Here is a 21441-nt window from a genome sequence, read left to right as displayed (position 1 = left end):
GCAACAACAACAAGGCTCTGTGTGCGCCAAGCTAGTCACAACAGCTATTCTGCATTTAGGACAAATACAAGCTTACACACACAAACGCACACACACTTGGAGGGGATGAATTAGGTCAGCTTCGTTGGTCAAACAGGACAGCTCTCTCCACAGCAGGCCACTAAACACAAATTATTCTCTCCAGAATGCATTTCATATGAAAGAGGAGCGGGACAATCGGTGGCTGGACCTCCTCCGCCGCTCAGTGTGGGACCACCTTGTCCAAGGAGCACCTGGACACAAGAACACATGACGACACACTGCACTTCGTTCCTTTGTTCAACTTCTTTAATCGAGCGGCGACGCAGTCAGGTCTTTGTAAATGGTAGAAACGCACTCGTTGGTTTGTGAGCTGCCATTTTGAAGCCCTTTGTAAACTGGATGTCGCCATCTTGGTATTTTTGAAGCCGTATTTTGGGGGCGAAGGTGTCGCTGAGGGGCGGAGCTGAGCTGCTTTGCTGTTTCTGTCAATCACATCAATAATTAGAATCCTTTCAAACATCAGATAAAGATTTTGCATTGGTCTCAAGAAGCTCTTTGTTTCTCCTAATCGTCAGTAGATAGAAAATATTTTTTATTTTATTTTTTTTTTTGGTAATTAAAGGGAGGAAAAAAGGACCCTGAGCTGAGTAATGATGGTGGACTGAACCGCTGAACCTCCTCCTCAGCATGACTCTGTTGCTAATCTGAGGTCTGTTTTAGCCAACAGTGTGGGATGATCCCAGAGTGGTGGAGGAGGAGGGCAGGAGAGAAACGGAGGCTGGCCGCGTGCTCGGTGTTAAACTGTCTCTAAAGCCAAAGGCTGCTGTGTCTGGGTTCTGCCTGAGATTCTGGATCAGCACCTTTGTGAATCTGACAACCTGTGAGAGCAGCTCATTCATCCAGTCCTCTCCTACACACCTCCGGGACCTCACCAACACCTCACAGCATAATGAATCACACGCTCTGCCAGCAAAACACAAACCCACACACTCATGCGCGCACACGTGCCAGAATGAAGATGGCACAGCGAAGAAGACAAAAGAAAGTTTGCCGACTAGTTTATGACTTATTCTGAGGAGAGAACGCTGTTCGCCTCAGCAGATGGATGCGCAGCAGTGCCGCTCTTTTTTTGATATCTAATCACGGCAGACGTCAACAACGCCGTCCTTGTTATTGTGGTAATGAAAACTGAATCAGTCCCACATAGATTAATTTGTAAAAGAAAAATAATTAAGACAAAGATCCTGTATCAAGCAGACAAATCAGAAAGACAACAAAGTATGATGCGTGACAGTTTCCCCGAGTCCTCCTGCGGTGATGCAGGCCTGTCCTTTGTGTCATGACTAGTCGCTCTCTGGCATTAATCAGAGCGTCGTCCTATCTTGTTAGGCTGAGTTGGAAGATGATAGGGAGACTGCAGGTCTTTAATCAAGGTTAGAATAATCTGTGATGGTAGCTGATTATAAACCTGATCATCAGCAACATATTGTCACCTCCTAATCATCCAAATAAACAGAGAGAGACCTGCCCTCAGCCCCCACGTGGAGGAATAAATTACCCGTACACACACGTCTTCCACATGCCTCCATGCATATGCATATACAGTTACACTCACACAAATGCATCCTGGATGCTTTCACACGAACCCGTGCACGCTCAGATATCCAATCTGCATCATGCAGCACTTTTACATCAAATACTTTTAATGCAAATACCACATTTTATTGCGCCTTTTGAAATGTTCTTGCCTCTCAGCGATTGTGAAATGAATACATTGCAGCTAAGAAAGCTCTGCTTGAAAGACATCCATCAAGACAGCAGATAAACAATGAAACGGCCCCTCTGAAGTCAGCGATAACCTCAACTTCTTTCTAATCTGCTTTCATGTGCTTTGTCTCCTTTTTTTATTTACTTCCTCTCTCTTTTATTTCACCTCTCCCAGGGTGAGCCTCTCCTTCCCTCTCTCCTCCCTCTCCTCCCTCTCTCCCAGAAGCTCATTACCTTGGGACCGAGTCCCAGGCTGTTTTCAACACAGTGAAATTATAACACGACCGGCGACGGCACTCGTTAGCAGCCTTGTCAATCATGAGAGCAGGCAGGGGGAGAAGCAATCGGCGCCGGGGTCAGCGATGAAGATGTTCATTCTCTATTCATCCATCACATCTTCCGGGAAATCAATTTACACCGCATCAGCGTCACAGTGCCTCGACAACAGCAGCGATATGAAAGAGGAGGGAAACAACTTCGGAGAGAAAGACGGAGTGTAGTGGTAGATTCGTTTAGATACAATCCAATAAACGTCACTCATCTTGTTTTTTTTTTCCTCCTCCATCACCCCGGGGTTACCTGAATCCATTGTCCTCTTTGGAAATTACTATGTGCTAATAACTTTTAAATATATTGTAAAAGAATAGCTGAGTCTGAATAGAAACCAAAGCTAGCTCCTTATATGTTTATCTTCATCCTACTGGAAGTTACTAAACCTCATTCCTTCAGCGTGCTCTCACTTTCCCATCCCGCTTCTTTTCCCATTTACTTATGTATTCCCTTTGGGAGGTGGCAGTTGACAAGGCAGAGATTTGGACTGTGGCTGCTGCTCACATCAATGTAGTTGTTGCTTTCTTGCAGATGTCATCTTCATGGTTCATTAACGGTGTCTGGTTTGGGGAAACCTGAATAGAGAGAGGATGAAAGACGAAAAGACAGGTAAAGATGGAAGGGACGAGGCGGCGAGGAGAAGTAATTGGCAACATAAATGAACCCGGGTGTCGCACCAACACTGTCCACGTTAGACTGCAGATGAAAACGCCTTTGAACAGCAATTCTGTGCCGGACATGGCGGCTTTGAAAAAACTTGAAGCGTGAGGTGAGAAATAGTCAAGTAGAGGGAGGTGACAGAGCAAGAGGAGGAGGACGGAGTGCCAGTTTGTGTTCAGGGAAGCATAGACGTGTGTGTGTTGCCAGGATTGTGTATCTCCGAATGTGGGGGTGCTTTCATTCCAGGAGATGTCATGCTGTTTGAGCAAACGGTTCTCCGTTAAGGCCATCCACCGCCTGCTGCCGGCGCCGCCACCCCTGCTGTACCCAGCCAGCCTCGTGCCAATGTCTCCGACACGGCAGCCGCCGATGCCAAGAGCCCGCCTGCCCCTCGTCTCAGCAGAGCAGATGTCACTCAATTGCCCTCCACCTCCCTCAAACTCCACCACCACCAGCCCCCCCCTAACCACCCCTTTGCCACCCTAACAGGCAGTCGCGCCGCCGTGCCAAGCAGGCAACACCCAACGTGTGAAGAGAGAGTGGCTATATCGGCGGGACGGTGAGGAGGAGGGGGGAGTGGCAGGCAGGAATGCACAGTGTGGGAGCGTTGTAGATTTTTCGCACTCTCTCTGTCGCCCCCCTCCCTCCCCTGCCCACAAGGCGCCCACCTCTCCCTAACAAACACCACTGCTACACACATTCCACATGCACGTCGATTCTCTTCCCCATTTTCCTCCCCCCTTCTGCAAAAAAAAAAAAAGAAAAAGAGACACACTTTCCCCTCTTTCTCCTGAGATGACACCCCCTGCAGGCCTTTGGAATATTCTAATTCTGTTTCCCTAACTCTTATTATGTGTGGAGTGTGTGACATGTGAATTGTAATTAGTCGCTCTGGGGTGAGCAGAGAGTGAACCCCCCCCCCCCTCAAAAAAAAAGAGCCAAAAAGGGGGGAAAAAAAACACTGGAGGGCAAATAATCTTTCCAAATACCCCATCCAATTTTAACCCCCCATCACCACCTTGTGCTCCTGTCGCTGCCTTTGATTCTTTGATTCTTCTCAGATAGGTGTACGCTCCCTCAGCCCTTAAGCACTCGCCATTTCTCCTTCCAGCACTGATCCAAGACCATTCTCCTCCTTCGCCCCCCCACCCACCCAAAGCAGAGTACCGTGGATGTTATCTGCGAGGGAGGCCTGTATCAATAACCTTGCAGCCAGCGCTCCTCCACTACAAAGGGCCCGGGCGACAGGGGCTAGCTGTAGGGATGGGAGATAATGGGATTGAGGTGGTACTTAAATCTCAGCGAACCACGGCAGCTCAAGTAATTAGTGGATGGGATCCATACTGGGGGCGCTAAGCAGAGCTAATGCTACCCTGGGCTCTGCTGCTGGAGCAAAATTAGCAGTGTGGGAATTTGCAGAGCTATCACACGGATTATCTGCCGTGCTCGCCGGTCTGTGTCGGCCCGTGTCTCTCAATCTAACCAACTTCAGCTGTGGCTCTCAAAGAAATCCAACAGAAAGGAGGAGGAGAAGAGGAAATGGAGAAATCAAACCAGGAGAGAGAGACAGAGGTGGTGGTGGTGGTTGGAAGGGGGGTTATGGGGGGTTAGGGGATTGTAATTTCACAGCAGTGTCAGAAGAGCCAGCCGAGGCCCTGTCTTTCCATTGAGGCTTCATTAGAGCTAACAATGGACTTCCCTGCCATCTAATTAGACGAGGTTAATGAGAAGAGGAGGGCTGCTGCCGATCCCCACCGTGCACACTGTGTCTCAGGCAGGGGGTGTATGTGTGTGTTGGGGGGGGGTCAAAGGGTCCAGGGAGCAGCGAGGGCAGGGTCACCTCAAAGCAAACTCAGAGATTATTATTGCATATTTGAAAAGCATACAGTCGGAGCTAAGCGCGCAGGGTATAAACTTGATCTGCAGCATGTTTGAGGTTAACTTCATTGATCCCTGAAGGAAGCACAGAGGGAAAGAAAGTGGGAACTCCGCCGTGGATTCATTCGAAGACAAAACTGAATACGAGGAAGTGTTGCTTTCAAGAATCATGCGGTAAATTGCACAGCTTTTTTTTTTTTTTTGTTGTTGTTGCAGTGAGCCAGTCCGCTGTCTCAGCTGCACCCTGAACCCGTCTCAGACTTGGCCGGTCATTAAAAGCGGCGCTCTGCACTCTGCGTCCTCCAGCCCACTGACTATTGAAATTCATGCTCGCAAGAAGCAGCTCACCAAAATGTTTTCAGATGGAAAAACTGATATTTCTTTCCATTTCCACTCCGGCTGCATGCGGCACATCACGTAGCACGATACGTGATTAGGTCTCGGTGACGGACGCAGCAGGACTGACCTCCACTAAGGCCGAGAACAAACGGCACACCGCAACTTCAGAGTAAAAAGACCAAGATATCAAATGATATAATCCAGCAGATTAAGTGTTATCCTCAGTTCCACTGAAATAAACACACTGCACCGTCGTTTTCTCTCACTTAGAATCGGTAAACAGGTGAGAAGGAGGAGAGGCATCTGGAGAGACTTATCAACCATCACACTCCGCCAAAACAAGCCTGAGCCTGTTAACAACAGCAGTTAAGAAAAGCTCAACAATGACAACACAAAGTGCAGCGTGTGATGTTTGCTATTAAGAAGACAGCAGATGGATACGTGGAGAGACAGAAAGCGGTGACACTTTGACACTCGGCTGCGTCTCGTGTAGGAAGGAAACAACCAGTAAGTTTAGGAAATACAGGTTTTAAAAACAAGGTCTGCTGCTTATTTCATAGAAAATTCATGCAGAGATTACAAGCAAATGGCTATTTTTTTTAAACTCCCACAACTGGATAGATTGTACAGTTTACACCGCCTCAGCTCTTTTCATTTCCCAGCAGGAACGACACCGCTGCAACAGACATGCGCGAGCCAAATGTTAATCAAACAAACCCATTTCTCCTCAACAGCTAAACCAAACAAACGGGCCTCAACTTTCCCATTCAAGTCAGAATGACAGCGTAACACAACACAACAGCAGCAAAATGCAGCGTTCTTTATTCAGGGAACGTCAGCAGCGCGCTATTCTGTTGAAAATATCAACTTCAGATGTTGATGGGGGGAAAAAAGACGGGCGTTTTGTCTGCCTTTGTTGGTTTGGGCTTGATATGCCGCCTTGAGCCTTTCAAGCCATTTGTTAGACTCAATTTCTTCCTCTGTTACATCTGCAGATTACGTTTCAAGCAAACAACCAGCAACATGAAGGCACAGAAGCGCTATTATGTTGAGAGAATGACAACTTGCATAGGTAGAGAGAGGAGGAAATACAAGAAAAGGGTGAAAAAAAAAAGAGTAGAGATGTAAAGAAGGCAGGAAAGAGGCAGAGATAGATGTGATGAGATGCTACAGTGATGGGATGTACGCGTGTGCATATTGTAAATGCATGCAAGCAGGTTATGCAAATAGAGGCGCTTTGATTCTCCGGCCTTAAACATCGTCTGCATCCTATTGTTGTCGTTTCTCACTTTTCTGCGTTTCCTGCATTTTTGTTCAGCTAAACTTCAAACATCTGAGTTAGTTTTTGGAGGAGTGATGTATTAATGTGTGCGATTCTTCCCCCGTTTGTTTTTAATATTTGATCCGTTTTTTTAACGATGCATCCGAAAAGCATCACACTTTCACACTTTTTCACAAAACCTCATTAACTGGATTTTTATTCACCGACCAAAAGGTTCAAGTGTGGTGTTTTCCTTTGTTTTTTTAATTTATACAATCAGGAGAAAAAAAACAAAACAAAACAAGAAAAATTAAAAAATGCTTTTAAAATAAATTGGAAATGTAGAGTTACGTCCTTTATGAAATACTGAAATGACCAACAAGCATAATTTCAGATACCCATCATTGGCCTTTTCTAATCGACACAAAGAAGCTAAAACATATTCGGACTGTTTTGTCAACGCTTTCGTAGAAATGCAAGAAAAAAGGAGAAGTCAGTCAAGTAGCCTGATATAACTTCCTTCCAATGAAAGATCCAAAGTGTGTAGTTCCTAATCTGGATTGGGGCCCCGTTCCTTTTTGTCACATTATCTTCCAGGATATTAAAATGGAATGTGGCCATAATGAATGTAATTCATCACACATCCGCCTCCTCCGCTTCGTGGCTCCGCCCACCATCAGATTTCTAATAATTTTATATCAGCCGCTGCTCAGATTAAATGTTTTAGCGTCATTGTTTGAGGTTTCATTTTTATGAAAGCTGCTTAACTTCTACGACTGTGACTCTTTTTAATGATGTGGACTTTAATATTTGTGGTAAAATCCAACATGTTTGTTCGCCCTCCTGCTGTTTTACATGCCAGATGTCTTTAAGTCATGTGCATTGATTTCCAATTGAAGCACTAAAGTTTGACTCCAACCCCCCAGTTAACGCCAGGGGGAATGTTTCGGGGATTATCGGGACATTTTTTAAGATTTATTATCTTTCCCAACACAAATTTGTTTGTAATTCATGTGATTTATTACCATGTTTTAATTACCACTCGTTATTTATTTATTTATGACAAATAAACAAATTAAAGTAAAACTCAGATATGAATTTGTCACCCTGATCTTGCTTCAGCCTAATTGGGCGAGCTGGGGTTAAAACATACTTTTACCTAATTAGGAATCAGATATTAGCTGTGGTGTGATCTCACTCCACTGATAAATTTGTTCACTCTGTAGTATGTATGTCTGTGTGTGTTTTTTTTATGTGCGTTATGGGCTCAGAATGTGCATCCATCACAAGAGTGTCAGAAAATCCTCAATCCTGCAAAAAAAAAAAAAGTGAAACCAAATCCTGTTCCATATTCCACAGCTCGACATGCTGCGAGTGTGTCGAGCTCGCTCCAAACACACTCCTTTAACCGAGATCGCCATCTAGTGATGCCGCTCCGCACACCTCCACCAAGCACACACAGACACACACACAGACACACACACACGCAGCACATCCAACAATCCTTCAGCAGCAGCAGCAGCAGCAGCAGCAGGATGTCTGGATGGGATTTGAGCTATTTTGCCTTTAAGTGTGTGTTTAAAGCTCATTTCAAAATTGGTTTAATAATCAGCAACAAATAAAATCTGTTAGGCGTCTCAGAAAGCTCTCAGGCTGAGGATCAATATGTTCTCATGGCTCCCTCTGACAGTTAAATTACTCATTTCCCAGCATCGTTTTCTAACAGCGCATTAGTTGCCACTTGATTTTTCTTTTCCTTTTTCTTTTTCCTTTTTGGGCGGTTTAGATTTCAGAAATATCATGTTTTGCAGTTTGGATTATTTTTGATGCTGCATCATTTTGTCACTGCTTTGTGTTTTCAAAGATATTCAGGATTACACAGACAATCTTTTTACGTATTTTTTTTTTTTTTTTAAATCAGGGCAATTTCAACAGGAGTAGATACTCCATCCTAATATTTCAGGATTTAATTTTGTCGGTGCAGTTTGGATTGAGATGGACTCTGGGTTGTATTTTTTGCGTTGAGTTTTCAAAGATATTTCTGATTTTATAAAAATAACATTTTTGTGGTTGCAGTTTTTAATGCATGAGGTCGGTCTTGTACTTTTTAATCCATAAAAATTTTGGCTTTTTGCATTCTGAATATATGAAAAAAACCACAATATAGGTTTTCAGAAATACAAACTTTGTTTTGTTTGCTATTTTCAGCAGAACATCGAATGTATTTTATTTACATGAGTAACAGTCAACAGTGTGGAAGCCGGCCGGGTGGAAATAGATTAAGAGAATGTCAGTTTCTTTTTTTAAATGCTTCTGAGCGTATGTTCGTCCGAGTGTAAGTTTATATGCCTGAGCTGTATTAGAGTACATGTACAGTTTTACCGCTGTGTAACTCTGTGTGTGTGTGTGTGTGTGTGTGTGTGTGTGCACGAGTGTGCAGAGGCCATGCGCCTCACCTCTCTATAATGAAATCATGCGGGTCAGTGAGGCCAGCGAGGCCCGAGCAGGTCACCCAACAGATCGGAACTAAGCTGCTTTGACCCGGCCTGGTACTGCATGCCAAACATACACACACACACACACACACACACGCCCGACACAGCGCTTACAGCACAATGGGACCACTGTACAGCAGAGGAGGGTATGTGGCAATGATTAAAAAACAAGTCTGAGCGGTTAAACACACACTCAAGGAGTGTGCTGCAGCACACACAGACGCACACAATTGTTTTCTTTTTATTTAGCTCCAAAACTAATAAAACTTATCAGAGAAGATGTCCTTAAAAGAGGGTTTGAAAAATTACATAAGGAAATTAAATCAACAGTAGAAGTGATCAAAGTTGCTGTTGTATGTAAACAATGAAATGGTACATTAGATTAGAATACAACAAGTTGTGTTTCAGCAGCGTTATTATGGAGGGAGCTTTAATCATTTCTCTTCTATTAGCCACTGCTCCTATCGCCCAGGGACTTCTATTAGAATTGAATTAAACAGTGGAAATGTAAATATTGACAACGTATGCATAATTATTTATTCCACACACACAAGATCAGAAAATTATTGCCACAGCATTGTGTTAATATGAAAAGAGAAATATTGCATTTGTTGGTAATACAAACGCTAATTATATCGAACAAATACAGCAACAACAACAGCGATAATGATTCTAATTAATAAAATAATAATAATATACGGAAAAGGGTTCGAATAAATGTATAAAACTCAACAGTTTCTTCATAGAAATGTGTCCACCAGCCACCTGTCACCTTTTACATTTTATATTTCTCAGCTGTGAGGGGTCAAAGGTCAACGGCTCCGAGACGACAGTCCTCTGGAAGTTGTCCCTTTTTCTAAGGGGGTAATCAATTACCAGAAGACTGATCTCCGCCGTCGTGTCCCCGCTCATTCCTGCTTCCTCAGATCAGCCAGGTCCCCATAAATTTGAATGTAAAACAAGCTCACCAAGCACAGGGTTAAACACGTAATTAGCCACGACAAGTGAATATGAGGAGCAGACTTAGTCAGGAAGAGAGCTATGGTAATGCAGGAGACTCGGCAGCCCTGCGAGGCATCGAGACGGGACGTGAGAAGGGGAGGGAGTATGAAGAAGATTTCACATGCAGATATTACAAATGCAATTGTCTTCTGCATACAGGGCGTCGGTCTGGAAATTGACTTTTTCATTATTCAGTTAGTACAATAATTAAATATTCGATGCCCTGGGTTGGTGAAGCTACTGAACCACGCCGAGGATATTTAACCGGGCCTGACAGATGTTTTAAATAATGTTTATTTATCAATACTAATATAAACTGCCCTAAAATGTCACTCTCCTGTGACCTGCCTCAGATTTCTCCGGGCTTTGCATCGCTAACGCTCATCCGACAGGAGGAAGAGGGAGAGGAAACTTGGAGAAATTAGGAAAGTTCATCATCTTCTGTCTGGGTAAGTTCAAAAACACGTCTCCTGTGATCTGATTGGTCGCTCTCCTCAGACTTCCGGTGCGGCAATTTGAACGCAAAAACAGAAGGAAGCGCTTTGGCCTCGCTTTACCGGACAAAACAACGTCCCAAATGTATAAATGAATAAATGAATACATGAGCAAACACCAAATAAATATCCACACAGACGAATTAATACATAAATACATGGCCATATTTATTCATAATCTCCATAGTAACACGTTCGCCGGCAGATCTGAGAGGGAAAAATATCATTATAGGATAATTAGACTTCCATCCACTTTCCTTTGCCGATTACCAAATATGAAATATTCTATGTATTTACATCTGAAAATGTCAATCCCATTCAGAATCACGCCGTGATTTGCAAGTCATGCAGCTCTGAATACACATCAAGGGAGAAGATAAAAGGCAGAAAGGAAAGAGATTTGCTTCCTCTCAAGTCCAGCCAGAACAAGGCAAGTACAAAAGTAGCGGAGAGCCAGAGCAGAGGGAGATTAAAAAAAAACAACAAAAAACTGGAGACCACTCGACGGCTTGGAGCGCTTACAAACAACCAACAAACGGACGCCGAGGAAGAGGAGAAGAGCTCGGTCGGCTTTCATGTGGGTGAGTACTCTTGTCTCCATCCTCTCCTCGTGTTACAGACTCCATATTGGGTCACGCTGGAATCGGCGTTGAGTCGTTTACTCTGGCCCGCTCACCGTTTTCTGAAAACACTTTGAATCGCCGTGTGGAGCCGCTCGGCGGAGCGTGACCTCCGAGGTCACGTTCAACAGCTTGTTCTCCATCTCGCCGGGGTGACCCCTTCCACTCCACGAGGCGGACAACATCCGAGCGCAGACGGCGGGAAAAGCGCCCGGCGTCGGAACAATGCGCCTCCTTTTTGGTAACTTTGGAGTCGGAATCCATTTGCATTGGCAACAGGTAGCGGCGCTCAATGGGGGCCTGAAAATGTCTGGTTAGAAATTCATCTGCTCCTTCACATCAGAGATCTCCAGCGGGCTCAACAAGGGAGAACAGGATGGGGGTGGGGGGTGTTTGTCGGGGGGGCAACGTGGTGGAGTGCTTTTGTTGACAGGCTCCAACAACTTATAGTGATCCTTCATTGCTGCGTTTGATGGACATCTGAGCACCACTTGTGAAAGTGTGGGGGATGGTGAGGACAGGGTGGTATGAGGGGTGGTGGGGGGGTTTGAGGAGGGGTGGGTGCACGGGGTGTCAACACAGAGACTGATGGAGTGTGCGCTAAAGCACTGTATTGAAAAAAATAAACAAATCAGAAACAATTAAGTGTGAACTCTCATGGAATATTCATAGGCGAGCAGCCTTTGCGTGACAAGCCATCACGCCACCTCCAGTCCTTTTTTTTTTTTTTTTTGTTCCTCCTCTCCATGTCCTGCACACATGGAGATGTGCCTGCCACTTAAATCAAATTAGTCATTAGCAAATTGAATCAACAATTAGAGCAAAAGAGCTACATGGCATTAGCGTCAGCTCAGTCATATTTGTCAACCTATCAGAGCGGCGACCTCTGGAGGAGCTCCTCCTGCGGTCCAACTCCTCTCCGGTGCGTTCAAAGTCAAGGCAGTTGCTCAGGGCGGAAGGCCCCCGCGTCCCTTTTCTGCCAGGGTCACCTAGCATCACTGCGGCTTGAGCACACTTGCTTTTTTTTTTGCCAAACTCCGTTTTGTTTTGTTGGGCAGTTTGTTTGATGGATCCGATGGCTGCCCTGATCGCTCCTCTTCCTGCCTCTTCTGCATTATTTGTATCGACGTTTCTCACTCCTCTCCACCACGGCTTTTAGTTAGAGGCTGTCAAAAACATTGCTGGTGGAAATGGAAGTATCCTCATTATGCAAATTCCGGGTTCCACTGATGGCATGTTCTGTTTTATAAATTGCGTACCCTTGTCAGAAGTCAAATTGTATTTGAGTAACTTCAGAGAAATTGTCACTAAGATTTCAATTTGGTTTGCCTGCAATGCCAGCATCAATTTAGTCAAAACAAATATAGACATATGTGTATTTTTCTACAAAGAGCAACTTGATTGCGTTGTTGTGGAAAGCGTTTTTTCACAATAATATATTATTATATACAGATAATACGTCTCGTGAAAGGTTTTGAATCAGGGAAGTGGAATACATTTATTTGAGATTCAGATTTTTTTCTTCCCCTTTTTAATAAAATATGATAAACAGCAGTGGTTAGTGTATATTGTTAAATGATTTTCTGCACACAAACGCACACGCCCCTCGAAGAGAGTTGACAGGGCGTCCTCCAAGGAAACATTAATAATCATGTCCCATTAGAGGTAACAAGAAAACACATTTAGAAGTGATCCTTTGTAAGCTGTATGAATAAGTGAATAATTGTGAATTTGTTGATGCATCTAATTTGTAAATTTTCTTCAAATTGAGGATTCCTCGTCCTGTATGCATCGCTGCGAAGCAAGTTTATGAATAAGAATGATCACAGTTTAAAACTTCAGAGTAAAAAAAAAAAAAAAAAAACCCAACTAACTTCATTGTTACTTCTCAAATGCGATATCAAATATAAAACGTCCCCATTTCACGAAGTGCAGAAACTAATTTCTGAGGAGATGAACTCACTAACCTCGGTCAGAGAACACAACTCACGCTGAGTCTGCACTTTAAAACGTATAAAAGCAAAGACACGGCTGTCAGATGTCACAGAGCTTCCAGTCTGCAAACAGCACTGTCAGCACCGGTCAATGGTAACGTATTTAACAGGATTTGATTTGAAACCAAACTTTTCCTCTTTGAGACGAGGAATTATCCAAAGAGCATCGAGGGATTTGACTTTGCGGTGTAATGGTGTTTATTTGTTTACGTCTTCAGCAGTTTTGAGGGTCCCAAACTCAGATTTGCTTCGCTGACGGGGATGATTCACATTTAAAGTGTCCTCCAAATGGGGAAGAAATAAAAAATAAAAAATTACATCAAAGTCACACGAAAAACTCTCAGTTCACTTCGAATTGGCTAAATACGACTCTGTTGCCGGCGATCCTGCGTTGAAAAGTGGGAAAGGAACATGATGCCTTAAATCTCTGACAGCAACAAAAATAAATGGCGCCTGGCTATTACTGTAGACACGCCAAAAAAACCGAGAGGGAGGGAGAGAAAAAAAAAAAGAGGAGAAAGCGAGAAAAAACGTCAGGGTCGATTTTAATATTCATGAATTTTCTACCAGCTCAGTTCAGCAGTTTCGATTAAGCATTAATTAGGAGCCAGAGGGGAAACCAAACAAAAATAAGGAGCTGAATGACTAATGAAGGTGGTTGAGATGTGGGTAGACTGCCATGCCACTAATGGCTCGGTGTTATGGGTGCTACATGGGCAGGAGTGCCAGTGGTGTGGGCGGCTAGACGCACCTCTGCCCACACCAGAGATCACACTCTGAGAGAAAAACACACTCTGGCCGAGGAAGAATAACATGCTCGCCTCCAAACAGTGAGCCACCGCTGCAGTTTAAAAAAAGAAAAAAGAAAAACGCTCTCCAAACCAGCTGGACAACATTTAAAAACTACGCATGTCGGCTGAGGGTCGAGCTGAAAAACGCTTTTCACTTTGGAGATACGAGTCTCCGGCGACGTGTTGTGAGGGACTGTGTGCATATTGAGCAGCTAGTTCACACCTCCAGTTTCCTTCAAAGGAAAAGTCCGAAAAAACAAACTTTCAGTCAGGTCCGGAATCAGACCTTTAATACGACATTTGTTTGCATTGTTTGTAGTATATTTCTTGTGTTATTGTGATACAAATGAAGATTTCCTTAATTAGGATTGGATGTAAAATTAAAATTCAATAGCAGCATCGTGCTGCACTGTCAAATACACATTTTTGAAATGCAAATAATAATAATAATAATAACAGTAAAACAGGAAAATGACACATGTTGCATGTGATGAAACAATTCTTCTTTTATATTTCTATTAAATTGGATTTAATCCACTTGGGAAAATCAAGTCTTTGGATTAGAAATATTAAAAATGAATTTTACTGATTAAAAAGTCACTGCAGTTAAAATGTAATTCATGGAAGGAAGAAAAATGCTTTTTTATTAAAAAAAATGCCTGAAAAGATGAATCTCCATCAGGTTGTGTTGTGTCGAATCAGATTATTATGTTAAAATTTGAATAATGAGACTCTTAAACTATATTACAAAATTTTTATTATTATTTTACATGAAGCAAAACTGCCCTTAGGTTTACCTAATATGTCACCACTAATGTGAAGCCTAATTATTAGTGTACTTCATGCATTTACAAGAACACAATGTATATGTATGACTGTGCTGCAGTTGAATATATTCGTCAAATATGAATAAACAGCATAAATATGAATTTGGCATAAAATTTTCATTCATTATTGTCATGGCTCCAAAATGTCAACCAGGGCACAATTTACATCCTATAAATATTTTCACCTCAATTATTTGTCTACTTATTTCCCTAAAATATGGAGTTGGAGTCGAGCAAAGTCCTGTTAAAATATTATTTTCTGATCGTTTTTTATTTTTGTTGGCGCTTTATGAAAACGCATCAGATCACAACGAGGTGGTGGTGAGGGGGTCTAATCCCCTCAGGAACAGAGGAAGAGAAAAGAGGTTATCTTTTCTTTTATCTGTTTGAGAAGGGGCTTTGCAGCCTCCTCTCTCAGTAAAACAAGGATAAAGGGAAGAGGGGAAAAAATAAATGATATTGTTACAGAGGTATTATCCGTAAGCCCGTCCATGATATTTGAATTGTATTGGTGAATTGTAATCAGGTGTTTTAGCTTAGCGGCGCTGCTGTCCGTGCTGAACGCCTACCATCTGGTATTGGACGACAGTGTGACAGACAGAGGGCTGGAAAAGCAGGGATGGTGAGGTGGGGGGGCGTTCACAGTGGGTGGGGGGTTGGGGGGGCTGAGCAGGAGAGAGAGGAAGCCCTTATCCAAGTGAAAAGCCTGGCGACTTTAGTTTCCCCAATCTCTAAATCTACACATTGTAATGTAAGTCCACAGACAGGAAGCTCAGAGCAAACAGTGTCTGTATGAGCAGATATCGGCCGCAGATCCCTCCAATCACCGGCAGAAAAGTTTGGCCACGCCGGGGGCTTTGCTCACTCCTGGGGAGGGAAGGAAGAGAGCGAGAGAAAGAGAAACAAAGCCGGCGCTTAAATTACTGTTTTCTTAAAGCCATATTTAAATCCCCCTGTATTACTCACTTTCATTATTTTGCTCTCAAATATCATCTGTAGCTTCAGATAATATTCCTGGAGATGATTTGCAAATACGTCAGTGGAATGATGGGAGAAGGCGGGAGACGCTGTTTGAACTGCTAATTTCCTTTTAAAGGCGCATTAAATATGGTCAGATGGAGGCAGGAGGCTTCGGTGGCCTTTCTGTGTTGTCCAGAAAACACAATTATTCAGGGTTGTCTTCCAAGGAAGCACAATAAACTAGAAAAAGGAGAAACTTTGTGACATCAACTTTTCTTCGTGAAAAATATGGAAATGTGGGGAAAATAAAAAAACTTGAAATTCGACGTTGTTCTTTATTTGCGGAGATGCAGCAGAAAAAAAAAAAAGTCACATGTCAGTGAGTTCAGCTGCAACGCATCAACCTGCAAAAGGGAAAAAATTCAATCCATTAAAGGTGATGTTTAAATAAAATCAGAAATGCATGTGTGAAGTGCAGGTATTCAGAGAAGGCCTTTATAATGACGCCCCCCCCAGAGAGACTCGGTGACCCTCGGCCCGTTCTGCTGCAGCACCGCGGCCTCCTTCTTGGCTCAAGTGTCCTTCAGCCGCCTTTCAAGGGGCCGAGCTGAGAAAATGACTCGTTGGTGGAGTCTTCTTTGGATTTTTCTGTGGTTGGTGGCAGGTTGATTCAATCTGCAGGAAAAAAAAAAAAAAAAAAGAGCCAGCTGTGGAGCGAATTCCATCCCTTTTTCTCAACCCCCCCACCATGAATGCATGAATCACCTGAATCTGTGTCATCATATCAGCACCTTATCTGGTCAGCGAGGGTCAAACACAAAGAACAACAGCGATTATCTGCTGAGAGCACCCTAACAATTAACAAAGGGAGGTGTGTGTTGGGTGGAGGGCGGTGGAGGGGGGGTGAAGTTTTTCTTTCCCTTCCCTCCGCCGTGCCACCTATCACAATTCATTACCACAAATTAGGGTTCAATAAAATTGCTATTCAGAGATAATTAGGAGTTGGGTTTGTGTTGGCAGGGTCGGGGTCAGGGAGAAAGGGTGGGTGGTGGGGAGGGGGGGTGCTGGAGGGTTGGGGGACACAGGAAGGGTGAGGTAGGAGGGAGGGGGGGCAGCAGAAGGGTAGAAAGAGGAGGGGGGGGGGGGGGGTATTGCTTTCCACATGTCATCATGACCCAAACTCACCAACACTGAGGGTCTGCAGCTGGGGCAAGTGAAGTGAGACCCTGATCTGCCCCCCCCCCCATGATGGGAACACTCTTTCATCTCACCTGCTGAGTTGGGAGCTGCTCCAAATTAAACAAATTATTTCAGGCCTCTCTTCCTCCTTTAGACAAAAAAAAACAGTGATCCCACATAAGGACGCCGGCTAATCAGGTTGTGTGTTTGTGTGTGTGTCTGTGTGTAAGCTGGGGTGATGGCTGCATATGTTCGCCAAGCCGAGGAAGGTTTTGTTTCATTAATTAACACGTTCCTGACAGCGCAGGCTACTAATCTTTGCATCTGAGCAGGAGTGAAATATTTGTGGAGTGACAGAATTTGCCTGAGAGCCGTTCTTTTTAATTAAGGAGCAGATCTTGTATTTCTATTTCCATCAACATTATTCTTAATTAGTTCTTAATTATACAAATATCACAATAAGTTTTTTTTTTTATTTTTTTTTTTTTAAACACCATCAGTGATTCGTTTTTTCTATATAAAGTTTCTGTTGGACTTTCCTATAAATAAGGAATCGACCTGCATACCAACGAATGCAGCAAAGTTTTATTCAACATGAACTGCGTGATTTCAAGGATTGGACAAAAAAAGGTTTCAGGTCTGACATTCCAGATGAAGCTAAAAATGTCTTTTTATTTATTGCTGCTGTTTTTCATCTTTTAGCTTGATGCCAAGAAATCAGCCGAGTTTTCAGAATTTTTATTAATTATTGGGTTAGGGTTATTATTTTTTTTTTTTTTTAATTTCTTGAGTTGAGCTTTTGAAATTTTATCTTTACATCATAAAAATTATTCAACATTAATCCACTTTATAATGCTTTCATGAGTCGTTTTAATGAAAGTGTTTAAAAGGTTTAAGTCTGATGTCAGATTAGCTACCTTTTAGTTTTTTGGTCGACTTTATTCGTTCAAAAAACAAATCTTATTTAAATTTTTTTTTAGACTAAGTACATCAGGGCCTTAGTGTTGCATTTATTTTATTTATTTATTTGTTGTGTTTTTAATGGACAGTTAGATGGTACCAGAGTTACCTTATGACCCGTTTTCATTAACACACAGTGCGTGATAATTGTACACGTGTGAAACATAAAGTATCCACTAAAGAGCAACTGGAAAAAAAAAAAAAAGAAACATTTGTGTTTTTTCAAAAAACTCCCTTTTCCTGAAAACCAACCTCAAATTATTCAGTTTCATGCGGAAGATATTTTAACTTCATCCAAAAAAAATGGAAGAAAGAAAAAGAGAGAAGTTTTCTGTGTCGCTGACATTCAGCCGCTCCGTTGGACCTGCCAGCTTTAACTCCGTTTGTTCTCTCTTATGGCTGCTCGTACCCTTCATCCTCCTCCTCCTCCTCCTCCTCCTCCTCCTCACCTCCTCCAGCTGTCTGCATGCGACTCTGGCGGCGGCCCCGGCGCCTCTGGAGGGGCCGTGTGAACCGGCCAGTCCGGTCACCTCGCATCAGTGTCGGGCTGGAATGCGGCATGGCCCCGGCTGGGGACACCACTCTGGGGGTTAGAGAGGGGAAGGGGGGGCTGTTGGTGGCTGAGCAGGTGCTTGGGTGGTGTACGGAGGGGGAAGGGGGGGAGGGGCTGATGTTGATGTCACGTTGCTGCCACCCTTTGTGGTTGGCGGGGACACGGAGGGCCCGTGGGTGCGCCTCTCCAGAGGTCACCACACCAGATCAGGATCGCACTGCGAGCTTTTACTTGTTAAGTGGCATTCTGTGCAGCCAACGGTCAGCCGGCGCTGCACAACACGACAACCAGGCCCGCTCGCTCGCACAAAAAGACCCCCGTAAAGAGACACCGGCCCGTTGTGTTTGCCTCTGCGACAAGGTGTAGCGTTCCTTCCCCCTTCTCTGCTCCACTCCACGCTGAAAGAAGTCCTTTACACACCAAACAGCATCACAGACTCTCTGATCAGCAATTATGCACTTTAGAGGTATTAAATACTGCTAAGGGCGGCGGGGGGGGGGCCTCCAGGGACCACCAGCAGTCCGTAAATACACTTCTCTCTGGAAAATGAAAGGAACAGACCTGCCATTTGTAGACATTATTCATGCATTAAATGTAATGCCTGGGTAAAACAATTATGCCGCATATATTTCAGCTTTATTTACTTGCTCTATCTTGTCTCGTCTGCGGAGCGGCGTGTGTGCACAGGAGATGACAACTCTCCTAAGTTATTTGCGGTGCGTGCGCTCACGTGTTCATCGGCTGCCTCTCCCGCTCCGCGTCTATATTTATCACCGGTGCAGGTCAGAGATCATCCGATTCTAAGTGGTGAACTGGCAAAAAAGATTATCATCAATTAATATGCCATAATAACGGGGTTCACTTTCATCGCCGCCGTGTGCATTTGTCTTTTAAAGTGATCTGGTTTGGCAATCTGTAATGTATGCTAATGTGAGTAAAAACACTTTGGATTGTCTCTGAGGAATAAGAATCCATATTGGGATTCAAACCAGCAGCGTTTTTCATTTTTGGCGTTGAGGAAAGTTCTTCGGCAGCCAGGAAGTCTCACCAACTTCACATGTATTCTTTTCACAATGTTCGCCGCAGAAGCCTTCTAACTGAGGTCCTGACACCGGTTTATGGCTGAATAGCATTAACTTGCGTGTTACTTGACTTCAGCAGCGAGAAGGATTTGTTAATATTCACTCCAAACTCAGCAGGGCCCCTCTCACAACACGGCTTCATATGCTTCTCCGTGTAATTGAATCCTTTTTGGACGCACAATAGAGATATCATCTGTTAGCAAAACAAAATATGCAAATTGAAGGACGGCACGTGATTAATAAAGCCAAAAACAGACATTTTCAGACGGACACGGACGAGACGGGTTCACGGTGCAAAAATGGTCGTCTAGTTTTTGTTCGTTGATCTTTTTGGAATGATAGCTTTTCAGATGACTTGACCGATCACAAATTCATGCAGGAACAGAACATACATGCATATTGTATCCACCATCTGCCGTTGAGCTGTAGCCAGTCTGGGATGTTCAAAGTGTAAAAGCAACAATGCTGCAACCGAGAAACGTACAAAATATAGATTATTTGTCAGTGTGATTTCAAAAAAGTAAATGAGTCCTGTTTTTTGTTGTTTGGCTCTGCACGGTTCGGTTCATGACTCGGCTTTAGTAGCAGTTTAGTGTCTACAGATTTCAGGCTTGACTAGCAAAGTCCACACCAACTTGATGAAAACAGTCGAAAGCGTTTGTTTAAGACTTCATTTTCTGTCCTAGATGAAGGAAGTGGTGCTGAGCGGCGAGGCCTCTCTGAAGTGCACTCTGCAGTTAGTGCACTCCAGCTGCACCGACGCTGAAGCACCCTGGGCAAGGGGGCTCGAAGGACGGCGCCAGTGACGCAGCACCTCGGCGCCGCGGCCGGCGAGGAGAGGGGAAGTGACAGGAGACAGTCGCTACGCACTGTGTCAGGATGGCGGTGTCACACCTGGCAGCTGTCAATCACCAACGCTCCCCGATATCACCGCAGCCGCTGCCAAACAGGCCTGGAGTGGTGTCATCCATCCACAGATGAGCATTGGCTCGCTCCGACTGCACTCATCCTGTCAGTGTAAGTCAGAGAGAGGGAAAGAAAAGAGGGGAGAGGGAGGGAAGCGTCCCATCCATCTATTTACATATGGAAAGGTCACAAATAGCCTGCAGGCACTGTGCTAATTAGAGAACGTGGCAAAAAAAACTCCAAAGATAAATTGAAAGACAAAAATGGAGAGTTATCTAAGTATGCTTGTGTAATGAAAGTGGGGATAAGGTGATTGAAAGGAGAAAGGAAGTGGCTGAACCTTGAAAAAAGGAAATTCCTGGCTGAAGGTAGAAACCGCGACACAAAGGAGCGGTTTTGAATTCGTGACCACGGGGTCATTCTCAAACCGCCTGCGCGCTCTTCGGCTGGGCGTCGTCGAGCGGAGCGGGACGAGGGAGCGACCTCCTGTTTGGTTCTGCCGCCGTAGCCTTAGCTCTGCGTTTAGTCCGGGCCTCCGACGGCAGACACCGACCATATGACGGTGTTCAGATTACCGGGCGTGTGTGATCTCCCTTAGCCGAATAAGCGAATCAACCTTTATAATTCATTGTGACAAGCTGACAGGGAAAATGAGTGTAAAATTTTATACTTACATGAATTTTTGTGTCAGATCACCGTCTGTGCTCTTGTTTTTCTGCCTGGCCATAGCCGAGGGCTCCTTTCTCCGCGGGCGTTTCATGGACTTTGTTTCCAGGCCTTCAGACACATCGCCCTTCGCCCTAGTGAATTTGCTGATTAATTTTGGATGCTCCCCTTAATTAACACCCCAAAGGAAAGTGTAGATTTCCGAGCCCGCCTTTTGCTGCAAAACAAACAAAATGAGAGTCTGAAGAAGGATGACCTCAGGGAGACAGACGTGCCGATGTCCAAAATGACATTACAGGAGCATTGTGAAGGCCCCATCATGCCGGGCCTGGACCTGGACACGGGCGATGCCTCAGGAGCTCCCAGGCCTTTTAATCAGCGGCTGGAAATGAACTCCCTATTAGTCTCATTTCATTTGCTTTAGCGTCGGTGGAGAAGCAGGCCTCGCATGATGCCACCCGACGCCTGAAACATGCTGTTCCGGTGCCAGAGCTGGTGCCGCCTCCGGCCCATGGTCATTAATTGGTGGCACTCTCTTACTTCCAGTGAAATTGGCAGATGACGGACAGGGGGCGAAATAAAAATGTGATTTCCTTCACTCTCTCTCTCTCTCTCTCTCTTTTTTTTTCCCCTCTTCGCAACATCAGAGTGGATTT

The 21441-nt window shown here is 44.2% G+C and overlaps 1 long non-coding RNA gene across 1 annotated transcript; it reads left to right on the top strand.

The window, feature by feature from the left end:
- The first annotated feature begins 10107 nt into the window (after positions 1–10107).
- Positions 10108–20224, top strand: LOC115053990 (uncharacterized). Its single transcript, XR_003841564.1, has 3 exons — positions 10108–10202; positions 10570–10828; positions 19900–20224. It is a non-coding gene; the product is annotated as an uncharacterized LOC115053990 (long non-coding RNA).
- Positions 20225–21441: the final 1217 nt, after the last annotated feature.

The sequence above is a fragment of the Echeneis naucrates genome, chromosome 2 (genome assembly GCF_900963305.1).
Source record: "Echeneis naucrates chromosome 2, fEcheNa1.1, whole genome shotgun sequence".
Classification (NCBI taxonomy): Eukaryota; Metazoa; Chordata; class Actinopteri; order Carangiformes; family Echeneidae; genus Echeneis; species Echeneis naucrates.
Note: the sequence above shows the minus strand (reverse complement) of the source record. Positions and strands in the feature narration are given on the sequence as shown.